This window comes from Eleutherodactylus coqui, chromosome 1, assembly GCF_035609145.1.
Source record: "Eleutherodactylus coqui strain aEleCoq1 chromosome 1, aEleCoq1.hap1, whole genome shotgun sequence".
Classification (NCBI taxonomy): domain Eukaryota; kingdom Metazoa; phylum Chordata; class Amphibia; order Anura; family Eleutherodactylidae; genus Eleutherodactylus; species Eleutherodactylus coqui.
In genome coordinates this window covers 284,054,529-284,069,244 of record NC_089837.1, presented here as the reverse complement: position 1 = coordinate 284,069,244, position 14,716 = coordinate 284,054,529, and the positions used below count along the sequence as shown (strand labels likewise).

General features: G+C 41.2%; 1 protein-coding gene across 3 annotated transcripts in view; it reads right to left on the bottom strand.

Moving 5' to 3' along the window:
- The window catches only part of CUEDC1 (CUE domain containing 1), a 150,316-nt gene that overhangs the window by 13,594 nt on the left and 122,006 nt on the right, over positions 1 to 14,716 (bottom strand). The window lies entirely within an intron of this gene.

Genomic DNA, 14,716 nt, shown 5'->3' with positions numbered 1-14,716 from the left:
CCTGCAATACGAAGCCAGGCCACTGCAGTGGGAATTGAGCTGTCTGGCTTCTGCAGAAATCAGCTCTGTGCACAGGTAGATTGGCTCAGAGAACTGATCATGTTGGAGACAGATCCCCACTACTACTACTGTACTACTGATAACATATCTTGTAAAAAGGCCATCAATTGTTAACAACTGAACAACCTCTTTAAAGGCATGTTGTACGATTACAGGTAATAGCCAGACACAGGAGTAACCAAGCAACCAATCAGGCATCCCAAAAGACTAAACAGCTTTAGGCCGCTGTCAGACAAGTGTATTTTTATTCTGTACTAGCTTACCCGTCGCGCGTTGCTGCGAAGACAGACAGACAGACATACATTCATTCATTCGTTTTTATATATCTAGATAACAACCAATCACAGCGCAGCTTTCATGTTACCTCAGTGGTATAATATATAACAACCAATCACAACGCAGCTTTCATGTTACCTTCGCAGTATAAAATATAACAACCAATCACAGCGCAGCTTTCATGTTACCTCAGCAGTAAGAGAAATAACAACCAATCACAGCGCAACTTTTATTCTGCCTCAGCAATATAAAAAATAGCAACCAATCACAGCGCAGCTTTCATGTTACCTCTGCGGTATTATATATAGCAACCAATCACAGCGCAGCTTTCATGTTACCTCAGTGGTATAATATATAACAACGAATCGCAGCACAGCTTTCATGCAATCTCAGTAGTATAAGAAGTAGCCACCAATCACAGCACAGCTTTCATGTTACCTCAGCAGTATAAGAAATAGCAACCAATCACAGCACAGCTTTCATTTTACCTCAGCATTCTCAATATCCAGCAATTGTCTTGCGAAACGTTCGGCTGATGCATCATTTTGTAGTTGAACACGCTTGCTCGTAATGCCTTTTGCTTTCGTGCTTGAGATGGAAATCAAATGATCTTTGTCTGGGGGGCATAACTATCGACGATGCTCGCACGCGTGCCACCTATCGTAGGATAGTTGTACTATGTCTATAATCTTCCCAGGAGTGTACTCAACAACTTCCCAAAGTCTCATGGCAATCGGATGAATGGTGTAGTAATGCATAAAGGACAGACAGACAGACAGACAGACATTCATTTATATATATCAGGAAGTGAGAGAATTAGATTACGTACGTAAAATTTGGACGCTAATTGTTTTGCGCTTAGAATTGAATAATCGACTTGGGACCCATTAGCTTTTCCTATTTATGACATATTCAATGCCCGTGCCAAATTTAATGTTTCTATGTGAGAAAATTACATTCCGTACGTAAAATTTGGACACTAATTCTTTTGCGCATAGATTTGAATAATGGAGTTGGGACCCATTAGCTTTTCCTATTTATGACATAATCAATGCTTGTGCCAAATTTCGAGTTTCTATGACACCGTGAAGAGAGAGAATTAGATTCTGTACGTAAAATTTGGATGCTAATTCTTTTGCGCATAGAATTGAATAATCAAGTTGGGACCTATTAACTTTTCCTATTTATGACATAATGCTCGTGCCAAATTTCCCGTTTCTATGACATTGGAAAGTGAGAAAATTACATTCCGCACACTTTTGCGCATAGAATTGAATAATCGAGTTGGGACCTATTAACTTTTCCTATTTATGACATAATCAATGCTCGAGCCAAATTTCAAGTTTCTATTACATTGGGAAGCGAGAGAATTCGATTCCATACGTAAAATTTGGACGCTAATTCTTTTGCGCCTAAAATTGAATAATCGAGTTGGGACCCATTAACTTTTCCTATTTATGACATAATCAATGCTCGTGCCAAATTTCGAGTTTTTATGACATTGGGAAGCGAGAAAATTAGATTCCGTACGTAAAATTTGGACGCTAGATTCCGTACATAAAATTTGGACGCTAATTCTTTTGCGCTTAGGATTGAATAATCGAGTTGGGACCCATTAACTTTTCCTATTTATGACATAATCAATGCTCGTGCCAAATTTCAAGTTTCTATGACATTGGGAAGCGAGAGAATTAGTGGCAATGATGGAAATCGAACGATCTACGTGGGAGGTAGTAACCGTCGACGACGCTCGCGCACGTGCCATTTATCATAGAATATTTGTACTATGCCTATAATCTTCCCAGGAGTGCACTCAACAACTTCCCAAAGTTTCATGGCGATCGGATGAATGGTGTAGTAGCGCATAAAGGACAAACAGACACGCAATTCTTTTGCGCATAGAATTGAATAATTGAGTTGGGACCCATTAGTGTTTCCTATTTATGACATTCAATGCCCGTGCCAAATTTCATGTTTCTATGTGAGAAAATTACATTCCGTACGTAAAATTTGGACGCTAATTCTTTGGTGCTTACAATTGAATAATCGAGTTGGGACCCATTAACTTTTCCTATTTATGACATAATCAATGCTTATGTCAAATTTCAAGTTTCTATGACATTGGGAAGCGAGAAAATTAGATTCCGTACGTAAAATTTGGACGCTAATTATTTGGCGCTTAGAATTGAATAATCGAGTTGGGACCCATTAACTTTTCCTATTTATGACATAATCAATGCTCGTGCCAAATTTCATGTTTCTACAACATCGGGAAGTGAGAGAATTTATCGTAGCATAAATGTACTATGCCTATAATCTTCCCAGGAGTGTACTCAACAACTTCCCAAAGTTTCATGGCGATCGGATGAATGGTGTAGTAGCGCATAAAGGACAAACAGACAGACACGCACGCAGACAGACACACACGCATACATTCAATTTTATATACAGTATATAGATTTGGTCTATGGCTAGCGAACTTTAATACAGAGCCAATTTAAATTTATGGAACTATTTACAAGTTCAAATTTTTCATAACCATGTTTTAGAAATGCAGCATGTGCTACATTTGCCATTTTTGTCTTCAGGTTTGCATTTATCGTTACTATTTTCTATTGGACAAATATTGATCCCTATTTGCAGTGTAGCAAATAAAAACAATGACAGCAAATACAAAGGCAAATACGGATCAAATACTGATGAAATATTGCTGATAGAGTTGAGCGAACATACTCTGCCGAGCTTGATGCTCGTTCGAGTATTAGCATACTCGATCGTGCTCGCTACTCGAGCGAGCATTACACCGCGTTCAACTCCCTCTCCAGTTTTGGGAGAAAAAAAAAAGAAAAAGCTCGGCAACCGGTCACATACAAAAACGCTCGAGTCTCCCAGTAAAGTCAACGGGATTCGTTACTCGAATAGAGCTCTCGAATTTTACGAAACGCTCTACTCGAATAACGAGGACCCGAGCATTTTGGTGCTCGCTCATCTCTAATTGCTGACAAATGGTTCATATTATGGATGTATTACAATATGCCTATGTAAAACGTGCCTCAAACAGCATTATATATGTTATTCATACCAAAAGTAGCTAAGTTGTGTCTGATTCTGGAGATCCAAAATACCTAGGACATAATCAGTTAACATGCAAAACAACCTTCTACTGTGTTTCCCCCAAAATAAGACCCTGTCTTATATTAATTTTGCTCCAACAGAGAGGGTCATATTCTCGGAGGAATGTCTTATATTTACCTAGCAGGCGCTGTCCGAATCCCTCCTGCTGTTCCTTGCAATTCTGGCAGGCTTCCGTGCAGTTCTTAGTGCCGACAGAACATCGCTTGTTAGTAACGGCGTTTGAAATCCCAGTCTCCAGCATGCGATTGCTCTGATTGGTTCATCGAGCACCGCAGTGCTTGGCTGAGTCACTGTGCTTGAGAACCAATCACAGCCATTCAACGCGAATTGGCCGCTAGCCAATTCTTAAATCCCACCTTCACAATGGGCTGTTGATTGGTTCTTCGACCGCTGCTCAGCCAATCAATACAACGTTCAATGAACCAAATGTGATAGCTGTGATTGGTTCATCGAGCGCTGCATTGATTGACTGAGCAGCAGTCCAACAACCAATCACGGCCATCGCTTCCTGGAGGCGGCGTTTATGAATCCTGCAACCAGGAAGTGATATTTTATGAGTGGCCGAGGGCTGCGGGTCTCTGCAGAGCAGCGGGAGGGACCTGGACCAAGTTTGCTAGGCAAGTATAATAAGACATCACCCAAAAATAAGACCTAGTGCCTCTTTTGGGGCAAAAGTTAATGACAGGATCTTATTTTCAGGAAACATGGTATTTAGCAAGCCACTAATGCCATATTTTTGATAATAAAAAGTCACAACTTTTGACACACATTATATTTGCATTATATATTTTTTTTCATTCGCAAGTGACCTAATAGTCTGCTGTGAACAATATCTCCAGCTTCAGAGGACTTGTGCCCCAAATTATACTTGGAACATAAATCTGCTCCATTAGAGCTGTTTCAATCTCTGCAATATCAACTCCTGTACAAATAGTCCTTTGTTGCCATCTGCTGGGCAGATGTTTAGGGACACCTTCGTGTTTAATTTCTTGGGTGCTATGCAGGTGCCTTACATTGATTAGATCTCTCTCTCTGCTGCATTGGCTAATATTTCCCTTAAGTTGGAACGTCAGAGGCCTGAACTCTAAATTGAAAAGAGCCATGGTATTTAATTTTCTTAAAGCCCAAGGCTCTAAGGTTCTGGCACTTAAACAGGCTTTGTGAACTCTGCTTATCACGCTACCTGTTCTAACTAAGCTAAGAGTGTCAGCATCCTGGTTGCCAAGTCAACTGAATTGTCTTTAACCCCTTAAGGACCAGGGTGTTTTGGTCCTAAAGGACCAGACACTTTTTGGGAATTTTACCCATGTGATGATTTTACTACCCCATTTTTTTTTCAGCTGCCCAAATTATTTTTGCTGCGTTTTTTTCCATGGCATATAAGGCTATTTTTAAAATCTATTCTTTCACATTTTTTCTGTTTTTCAGTTTTAGTTTGCGGTGGGTCATTTTCTTTTTTATATAAATGTTGTTTTATTTTGTAATTTGCTTACTTATTTTTGTCATTTTTTTTAACATCTATGACCCCCATGACATCATATAAGACCTCTAGGGGTAAGTTTACTGTGCATGGTTCTTAAAGGTTTAAGCAAATTTTTATTGACCCCGGGAAAGCCGATTTCTTATTCTTTAAGGCACTTTGAATGGTTGGCTTCTTACATTGGTTAATGTGTACTTGTACACTTAGGCCTTAGTCAGACGGGCGTTTTTTCGCGCGATTTGCGCATGCGTCCGGCGATTTTTTAAAACCATTGCTTTGCAATGGTATCGGACACATGAGCGCTTTTTATGCGCTCGTCCGTTAAATTATAGAACAGAAATCGCAGATCGCACCTATCTGCGATTCCTGTTCTCTTCTCTATATGCGCTCAATGGGGCCGGCGGCGGCAGCGCCGACCCCATTGAGAACATATAGAAGACAAATCATTCTTCTCGGCCACAGCTCTAACAGCTGTGGCAGAGAACATTGATGTTTGCCCATTGAATTCAATGGAGCCGGCAATACAGCTGCCGGCGAGCGCATTAATGGGTGTGAGTGAGACCTGGCTCTGATTGGCTCAGCGCTGAGCCAATCAGGTGCAGGTCTGACTCACACCCCCTTCTCACCCACTGCAGGCCGGCCGCGCTGAACTCCGTCTGCCGGGACAAGGTGAGTATATATATTTTTTTAATTTTTACACCTTTTTTGGATGAATTGCAGGGAAGGGCTTATATATTTAAGCCCTTCCCGACAATTCATCCCGCGCTCGCCCGCAGCGCATTGCTTTCAATGGAACCGGCTGTATTGCCGGCTCCATTGAATTCAATGCGCTGGACAGCTCCAGCCTGTTTCTAATGAAACGCGGTTAGGAGCAGATTTTTCGGGCGATTTTTTGGCCCCGGTCACGCGATTTGCGGACGCGCATCCGTCATGCGATACGCAAATAGCGCAAAAAAACGCCCGTATGACTAAGGCCTTAGAATGTCTTTTTTTTCCATTTATTGTGTTGTATCGATGTGCTCATGTTTTGATACTACACTTTGTTCATTTTTTCTATTCAACATTCCTTTAAAAAAAAGTAGCGCAAGAATTAATCTACATTGGAATGTGATGTCACATACCACACAGGCAGCAACCTATGTCAAACTGCACTAGTCAACTTGTGGTGTATTTCTAAGCCTGCAGTCTAAGGGTATTCAAATACAGGATGGCTGTCCATCACTTAAGTGCCTGACAGCCGTCCCAATAATTATTACTCCTGTGATTTTACAAAGGAGTAATGATTGCTCACAGAATGGAGATGGAGCGTGACAGAGATCTCTTCCGGCCTTAGAGGAATGATGGCCTGTTTACAATCACTCTTTTGTGCGATTACTTGACAGACTGTCAGCCCCTGTAAAAGTGCCATAACATTGATTGCCTATTCTATATACAGGCTATAAGCCTGGAAAACCCCTTTTTTGTTTTTTGATTTATTGAGTGTAAAGGTATGTTAGGAAATTCTTACTGTTTTGAACCTTTTAGAATATTAATATGCTGTATGCAGGAATAAAATTGGTGATTTAAGTAAGTTTCATGACTGACTGTGCAAAATGCAACACAGAGGCCCTGTGCCCCTGATATTTTAGGACCCTATCAATGTCTCAGTTTTTATAGTACCGGTTATTATGAACGTGACAATATCTAATAGGTTTATTTTTTCATAAAAGTTTTTATTGAAAATGTGTTTTTATTTTGTATTTTTTATTTAAAGTTGATTTACCTTTTTTTTCAATGTTTTTTGATCCCTTTAGGGGACTTGAAGATGTAATCATTTCATCGCTAGTTATACTACACTGCACAACTTGCATATGACTTACACGGCAGACTCAGGGGGGTTGGTGAGGACTCTGGCTGAAATTGGCACATCTGCACCGCATTGTGTGGTGTCCGTGAATTGCAGGAGGAGCCCCCTTCACCTGTCAACTGCTTTTATGGCAAGATCGCTATTGATCACAGCATGTAAGGGTTTAATTCCTTAGTGACCAAGCCTGTTTGTGCCTTAATGACCAGGCCAAATTTTGATCTGATGTGTCACTTCTACATTTTAACATAGAATAACTCTAAGTAACATTGTTTTTTTTGCCACATATTGGACTTCATTTAGTTGGTAAAAATAGTCCAATAGAATTTGTTCATATTTACTAAAAGCGCCAAAACTGGGAACATTTTGAAAAAACGGTCCTTTTTCACATTTTCAACTGTAATATGTCCAATATGTGCAAACATACTGTAAAATTGTTGATAAGATACATATGTCCATCTGGTAACTTTATTCTGGAAGCACATTTGAAAAACTGTAGTTTTAACGACTTAGGAGACGTACACATTTAGCTTTAATTCTTAAAATGTTGAGGAACATTTTGTTTTCCTACCCCAAGCCAAGACTGCAAAGGCTCATAGGTGTCAGAATTGTAGATACTCGCACAAATGAACCCATTTAAAAAATATACAAATACCCATTAACCCTTTAGTGACCAAGCCTGTTTGTGCCTTAATGACCAGGCCAAAATTTGGAAATCTGACTTTGACACAGAATAACTCCATAAAGTTTAGCATATCCAATTGATTATGAAATTGTTTTTTTTGCCACATATTGTTCTTCATTTAGGTGGTAAAAAAAGACTGATAGAATTTGTGTATATTTATTAAAAGCACCAAAATTGGAAAAATTCTGAAAAAAGTCATTTTTTCACATTTTCAACTGCAAAATCTCAAATATGTGCATGCATATATCATGCATACAATTTTGATGATATATATTTCAATTTGTTTACTCTATTCTGGATGAACATTGGAAAACTTCAGTTTTTTTTTTAACCATTTAGAAGTACAAATTAAACATTGATTATATTACCATTTTGAGGAACTCTGTTTTCCTACAGTAAGCCAAGATTGCAAAGGCTCATAGGTGTCAGAATGATAGATACCTCCACAAACGACCCCACTTAAAAAAATAAACATATTTGAATGTATTCACTGAGGGATGTCATGAGTATTTTGACCCCACTGTTTCTCTTCAGGAATTAATACAACTTAAAGGAGAAAAAATAAAATTTCATATTTTTGCAAATATGTCATTTAAAAGACAGGATTTTTTTCTGTATTGCACATGAAAATGAGGATTTGCACCCAATAGGGATATGCCCGTTTGTCCTGTGTTCAGAAACATACCCATTGTGGCCCTAATCTTGTGTCTCTATGCACAACGGTGCCCAAACCAAAAGGAGCAAACGGTAGCTTTCAGAACAGAAATTTTGCTTGAAGGTGTTTCAGGCCCCATTGCTGACCTGTAGAGCCATTAAGCGGCCAAAATTACAGAGAACCCCCACAAATGACCCCATTTTAAAAACTAGACCCCTTAACAAATTCATCTAGGGGTGTATGGCATATTTTGACCCCACGGTTTTTAAATAATGTAAGCAAAGCAGAAGGAAAAAATTACGATTTTTATTGTTTTGGCAATTATGTCCTTTTAAAAAAAACTTTTTTTTTGTACAGCACACATAGGAAAGAAGACGTTCACCCCAAAATGGATACCCGTTTGTCCCGTGTTCAGAAACATACCCATTATGGCCCTAATATTATGAGCATATGCACGACCGGGCTCAAACCGAAAGGGGCATTACACTTCAACTGTGTTTTTAACTTTTACGTAAATCTCCATTATCCATTGGATAACGGTGATCACGTGGCTGGGGACCGCTCACTGCAGCCCTCGGTCAGTGTTCCAGGTTCTCGGCTACCTTCTGCAATTTTAACCACCATTTTGCCATTGGGGAAAGGTCCGCAGATAAAGATCCCATCAGAGGACATCCCTGCAGGCCTTAGGTAAGCAATTTCACCTCAACTCACGGATCGGATCCGTGATGGGAGGTGAAAGTAACTTTTTTTTTTTACCTTTACGCGAACGCTGTTTTCCAATAGAAACCGCCCCCATGTGAAATCTCCAGGCTCTTGGCTACGTTTGGATAGGAGGTCAAACTAAAGGGATGGGAGGTTTCTCCGCACTTTGCCGTTAACACAGGAGTCCAGCTGCCAGTATCCTGTTGAACTCCAACTCATTGCAGCACGGGACTTCCTTGCCAGCATTAAACTAGGCCGCCATATTTTTATGGCAGCCTAGCCTAAGTTCCCTTAGTGACTACCATAAAAATATGACACCATCCCTGCTCCTCCATCGCTGCTGTTTTGCTGGCACCCGGTCTTCTCCAACCTTCACTCCTGGGTGAAGATCATTGTGATTGGCTGTAGTAGTCACATGGTCCGGTTGTTGGTGACATTAAGTTTCGAGGGGGGGGGGGGGGCAAACTAGATCTTTGTCCCCGGTGAAGGAAAGCTACTTTATAGTCAGAGAAATGTCAGTACCAACTCTTATTTTTCAGGCAGTTAAGCCAGAATACTGTCATTAGTTTATTAGTAAATCTCCCTCATTGCAGGCTTTAAATCACCTTGTATATATATCAATGTTTATATCTAAGCTGATTTTTATAGTGGCATTTTTGTACATAAATATGTGTGGACATTGAGGTAAATTGTGATCTGGATAAAAAAGTTTCTATAGCAACACTGATGTTCATAGAAATAGGAACAGGAATATTCATCATGAAATATTCACACAGCTTTGGTCTTAGAATTTCAAGAACTGTTAATGCATTTAAATTGCACTAAAGGTTTTATTTTCTTTAACAATTACATCAGCTAGATCTTTTTTAACCACTTCGTGCCCTGTGTTGCATAAATGTATACCACTTGGTGTAAGCTATAACATACAGCTGTCACCAAGCTCCAACTGCCAGGATCAAGAGCTAGCTCTGAGCCTGACTATTTAACCCCTTTAGACACCCCGGTAAATAGCAACCACAGCATCTAAGAGGTTAAAGAAAGGAGGCTTACTCTATTACCCCACTATTTACCCCTTTAAATATCACAGTCAATTCAGACCAGAGAATCTAAGCAATTATACAGAGTCAACCCCACACGCGGAGTGCTGACCTGATTCTTTGGCAACTAGGGTTCTAATAAACTCTGCCAGGTCTGCCATCTTGAAACCCCTATTCGGATGCTTGTTAGTTTTCACTGAGAGGCATACAGTGGTGTTTTAAAGTTTCTGAACCCTTCAAAAATTTTCCATATTTCTGCCTAAATTTGATCTAAAACTACATCAGATTTTCGCAAAAATCCTAAAAGTAGATCAAGAGAATAAAATCAAACAAATGAGTCAGAGATATTAGACTTGGTCATTTATTTATTGAGGAAAATGATCCAATATCACGTCTGTGAGTGACAAAACTATGTGAACATTTGCTTTCAGTATCTGGTGTGACCTTGCGCAACAATAACTGCATCTGAATTTCTAGTAATTGTTGATTAGTTCTGCACATCAGCTTGGAAAAATTCTAGCCTATTCCTCTGTACAAAATGCCTGTCTTATCTTGGAAAGTTTCTTACCATGAACTGCTCTCTTCAAATCCTTCCACTACATTTCTATAGGATTAAAAGGCATCTATTATCATCTTCGAGCCCCATACACTAGGTTATAGGGCTCAAAAAGTGAAAGGACACTGGGTCCGGGTAGTTGCTTTTTATGCTCACAGGGTCCCCTGTTCCAGCGCTGTGTCCATGAAAAACAAGCACATGTACACAACTTGACTATTTTCAGATGGATGTGTACAGGTTCTCCCATTCATCTCTTTGGGGGAGTACACTCACACAACCTTGTGAAAAGAGTCGAGCAGTGTGCGCGCACTGATTTTTCGGGGGCACAGCACTGGAACGATGGGCCAGGTGAGTATAGAAATCAGCAACTCAGATGCCTTTCTCCACTCAATGTAGTTTCTGGGGCTCAAAGGTGATGGACAGATGCCCTTTAGGGTCAGAACTTTGTCTTGGCCAGTCCCAAACTAACTTCATTATTCTTTAAGCATTCATATGTAGAACAACTTATGTGCTTTGGGTCATTGTTTTGCTGCATCGCAGACGGTCTCTGGAGATTCCGCTCATGCACAATTTGCTGGTCATAGAAACATAGAATGATAAGAGTTGGAAGGGACCTCCAGGGTCATCTGGTCCAACCCCTTGCTCAGTGCAGGATTCACTAAATCATCCCAGACAGATATTTGTCCAGCCTTTGTTTGAATACTTCCATTGAAGGAGAACTCACCACCTCCCATGGCAACCTGGTATAATGCAGAATTCATTGTTCCATCAATGATGGCAAGCTGTCCGGGCCCAGATGCAGCAAAACTATGATACTATCACCACCATGCTTCACAGATGATATGATGTTTTTAGGCGGTTATGCAGTTGTTGTTTTTTTCCCCAAGTCTGTGTGAGGGAGGCCTTAGTCCTGTCTGAACTATGTCCTATTTGCAGAGGTTTTCATCCCGTTTGTATGGGAGGTGTCAGTCTTGTCTGAACTACCGTGTTTCCCTGAAAATAAGACCCTGTCATATTCATTTTTTACCCAAAAGAAGCACTAGGTCTTATTTTCGGGGGATGTCTTATTATACTTACCTAGCAGGCGCGGTCTTGGTCCTTCCCGCTGCTCTCGGCCACTCATACATCACCACTTCCTGGTTAGGGGATTCATAAATCCTGCCTCCACAATGCAATTGGTTCTTTGACTGCTGCTCAGCCAATCAATGCAGCAGTCAAAGAATCAATCACAGCAGTCGCATTGTGGAGCTGAGATTTATGAAGTGGCTGAGCCATGGCCAGCCACTTGATAAATCCCGCCTCCACAACACGGCCGCTCTTGATTGGATAAGCAGCAGTTGAAGAACCAATCAATGCAGCGCTCGATGAACCAATGCGATAGCTATGATTGGTTCATCATGTGCTGCATTGATTGGTTATAGGACCACTGCTTAGCCAAATGACAGCCACTACTTCCTGGAGGCGGGATTTATGATTCCCGTAACCAGGAAGTGACGTTGTATGAGTGGCCAAGGATAGCGGGGCTCTGAAGAGCAGTGGGAGGGACCCGGACTGTGCCTGCTAGGTAATGTATTTGTTAATGTAGTGCAACTAGGGTTTATTTTAGGGATAGAGCTTATATTTCAAGCCTCCCCAAAAATTCTGATAGGTCTTATTTTCGGGGAAACACAGTATGCCCTGTCTCACCGTTTCCAGGTCCTGGGGGGTTTGTCTGTGTTTCTGGTTCATATTGTACTACTTGCTGGAGTTTATATTCTGCATATAATTGTACCACTGCTCTCTGCTGCCTTTTAGGGAGAGTCAGTTTGGCCCTAGGTTCCTATCATGTGGCTGTCCTTGTCGGGATGATTACTCTCCTAATATGAATGTTTTCCCTTTTTAGTTAGACCAGGGTCAGGGTAATGTCACATCTGTGTTAGAACCTCAGATCGGATGCTCCACCATAGATCCGGGTCAAAATACTGAAAGAAAAAGCGCTACATGAAACGCTTTTTCTTCTATCTAAAAGCTGTGCAGAAACGGAATTGTAGTCAAAGTTATCTTATCATAACCCATTAAAAATCTATTCTCTTATTTTAAACACAGCAAAACCTACTGTAAAGAAATTCAAAGTGTAAAAAAAGGCACACCATAATATCACAGCACACTAAAGGTCCATTTACATGGAACAAGTGTTGGGCAAACGATGCCCGACACTCGTCTGTATTTCCTCGCTCCTGTGCTCCTGCACGGGAGCTAGCAGAGCAGGCTGGTTCACCAGCAGGGGGCAGAGCAGTGCAGGAGATTTCTCTCCTCTCGCTCCCCAGCCCACCCTCCATTGAGATAACACAGCGGCCGTTCACTACTGAAAGGCGGCTGTTTAAACTGCACAATGAACCCACCGTAAAACCCCTACAATCAGTACCACAGGCAACCAGTCCAAATTGACTGCATTCATAGAACTCTTGGGGCCAAGCCAGATGACCCAGGCAGGCAACGAGACATTCTTTGTCGCATTCATTTTTTAAAGGACAAAGAGGCCATATTGAAAAGTCTTCGAGATAGGAGAGAGGCATTAACCCACAACGGCACCCCTATTGCAATCTTCCCAGACTTGGCCAGGCGTACACTTCAATACCAAAAAGCAGTTTGCCCAATTCTAGATGCTCTCAGGGCAAACAATATATTGTACAGATGGTCAACTTTTAGGTCCCCGGCAGGTCTCTCTGGGTCTTTAGGCACTTTGGAACTCCTCATGGTAGCACTGCCAGATTAGCCACAAGTCCCAGCCTAGCCTGTCTCGGCCCATAGGGAAGCAGTGGCCGGCAAGGCAAACCACAACGTTGACCAAGGAATGTTGGTATAGCCATCAATACCCCACAGGGACTAAACTATATCGCTGCAAGTGTGCCTTTTTATGTCATGATTTAATTGGATGTGTCATCAATGTTTTAATGCATAGTTGAGCCTAGGTTGTTCAACTGGTAACCACATCAGTAATGTGATGCCGTACTATTTAACACTTAATTTAGTTTACATTGAGAAGATAGTTAGAGTCATGTATTCGATTTCCATTTAGAGTTTTCAGGTGGGTGGCGGGGTCGACTGGACTGCTTTGATGCCCTTAATCTCCCCCTTCACCACTTTTGTGCCATCTGTAGCTGACCTAAAGTCAGTCTCCCACCTCATTAGATCGGGGTGCTACACTCCGATCGGCAGAATGAGTGTTTTCTGTCACCACACCTTTACCCTCCCCTTGCCTGGTCTGCTCTTTCTATTCTTTTCTCTCTCGGTCTTCATAGTGCCTTATGCCCCAGCAGCCAGGGTGGTTACCCTCAGTGTTTCTAAATTACCTCCCTGTACGTACAATGCCAGAGGTCTGAATTGCCCCTCTAAAAAGGGGACAAATCCCGGCTCATATGCACAAAAAACTAATACTGATAACGCTTTTCCAGGAGACACATTATCGAATTGGTCACCTCCCCAAATGCAATAACAAACATTACCCATGTTGGTATCACAGTGTACATCCTGAAAAAAAGGCATGTGCCATATCCGTAGCAATTCACAAATGTCTTCCACATAAGCAACCTCTTAAGCGACACCCTCTGCCTGGAGAAGATGAAGCATTTCATAGAAACCTTCGTTGAAGTTCATTAAAATGGGCATGACATCCTCAACAATACAATGGGAAGCTTTGAAGTGCTTACTGAGGGGTATATTTATCTCCCATGGGTCAAGACTCAAGAAGGATAGGACGGGAAGGTTAGATAAGGTGGAAGCTAATAAGTCTTAAGCCTCCCTGTCATTAAATGCTAAGATTTCGACATAACGCCAACAGATTCTAGGAACTATAGACTGAGCACATTTATGCGTGAGGGATCGAATAAAGGGAAGATTATAGGAGTATGGCAATAAATGTAGGTCCTGATTAGCGAGAGCACTTAACCCAAAAGAAAGCCAGTCCTACATTTTTACAACAAATTCAAAAGTGAAAGGGAAAGTCCATTCAACAAGCGACATCTTATGGCATACTATAGTGACCTTTATAATATTGAGGGCGAGACGAATGGTCCAAAGGGAGACGTTCCGCTGGTCGTTGTACAATATTTGCAAAGTTACGACCCAACGTCAAATTTCCCAAGAGAAAGGCAAGATGCTAGAGCAGGACCTTCCTGGATCAAGAGATCTCAAAGGAAATCCAGAATTTGAAAGTAGGAAAGAGCCCTGGTCCAGACTGTTTTATAAGACCTCTTAGGATATGGTGGTTCCTATATTGTGCAAGGTTGTTAATGTGGCTTCAAGGAG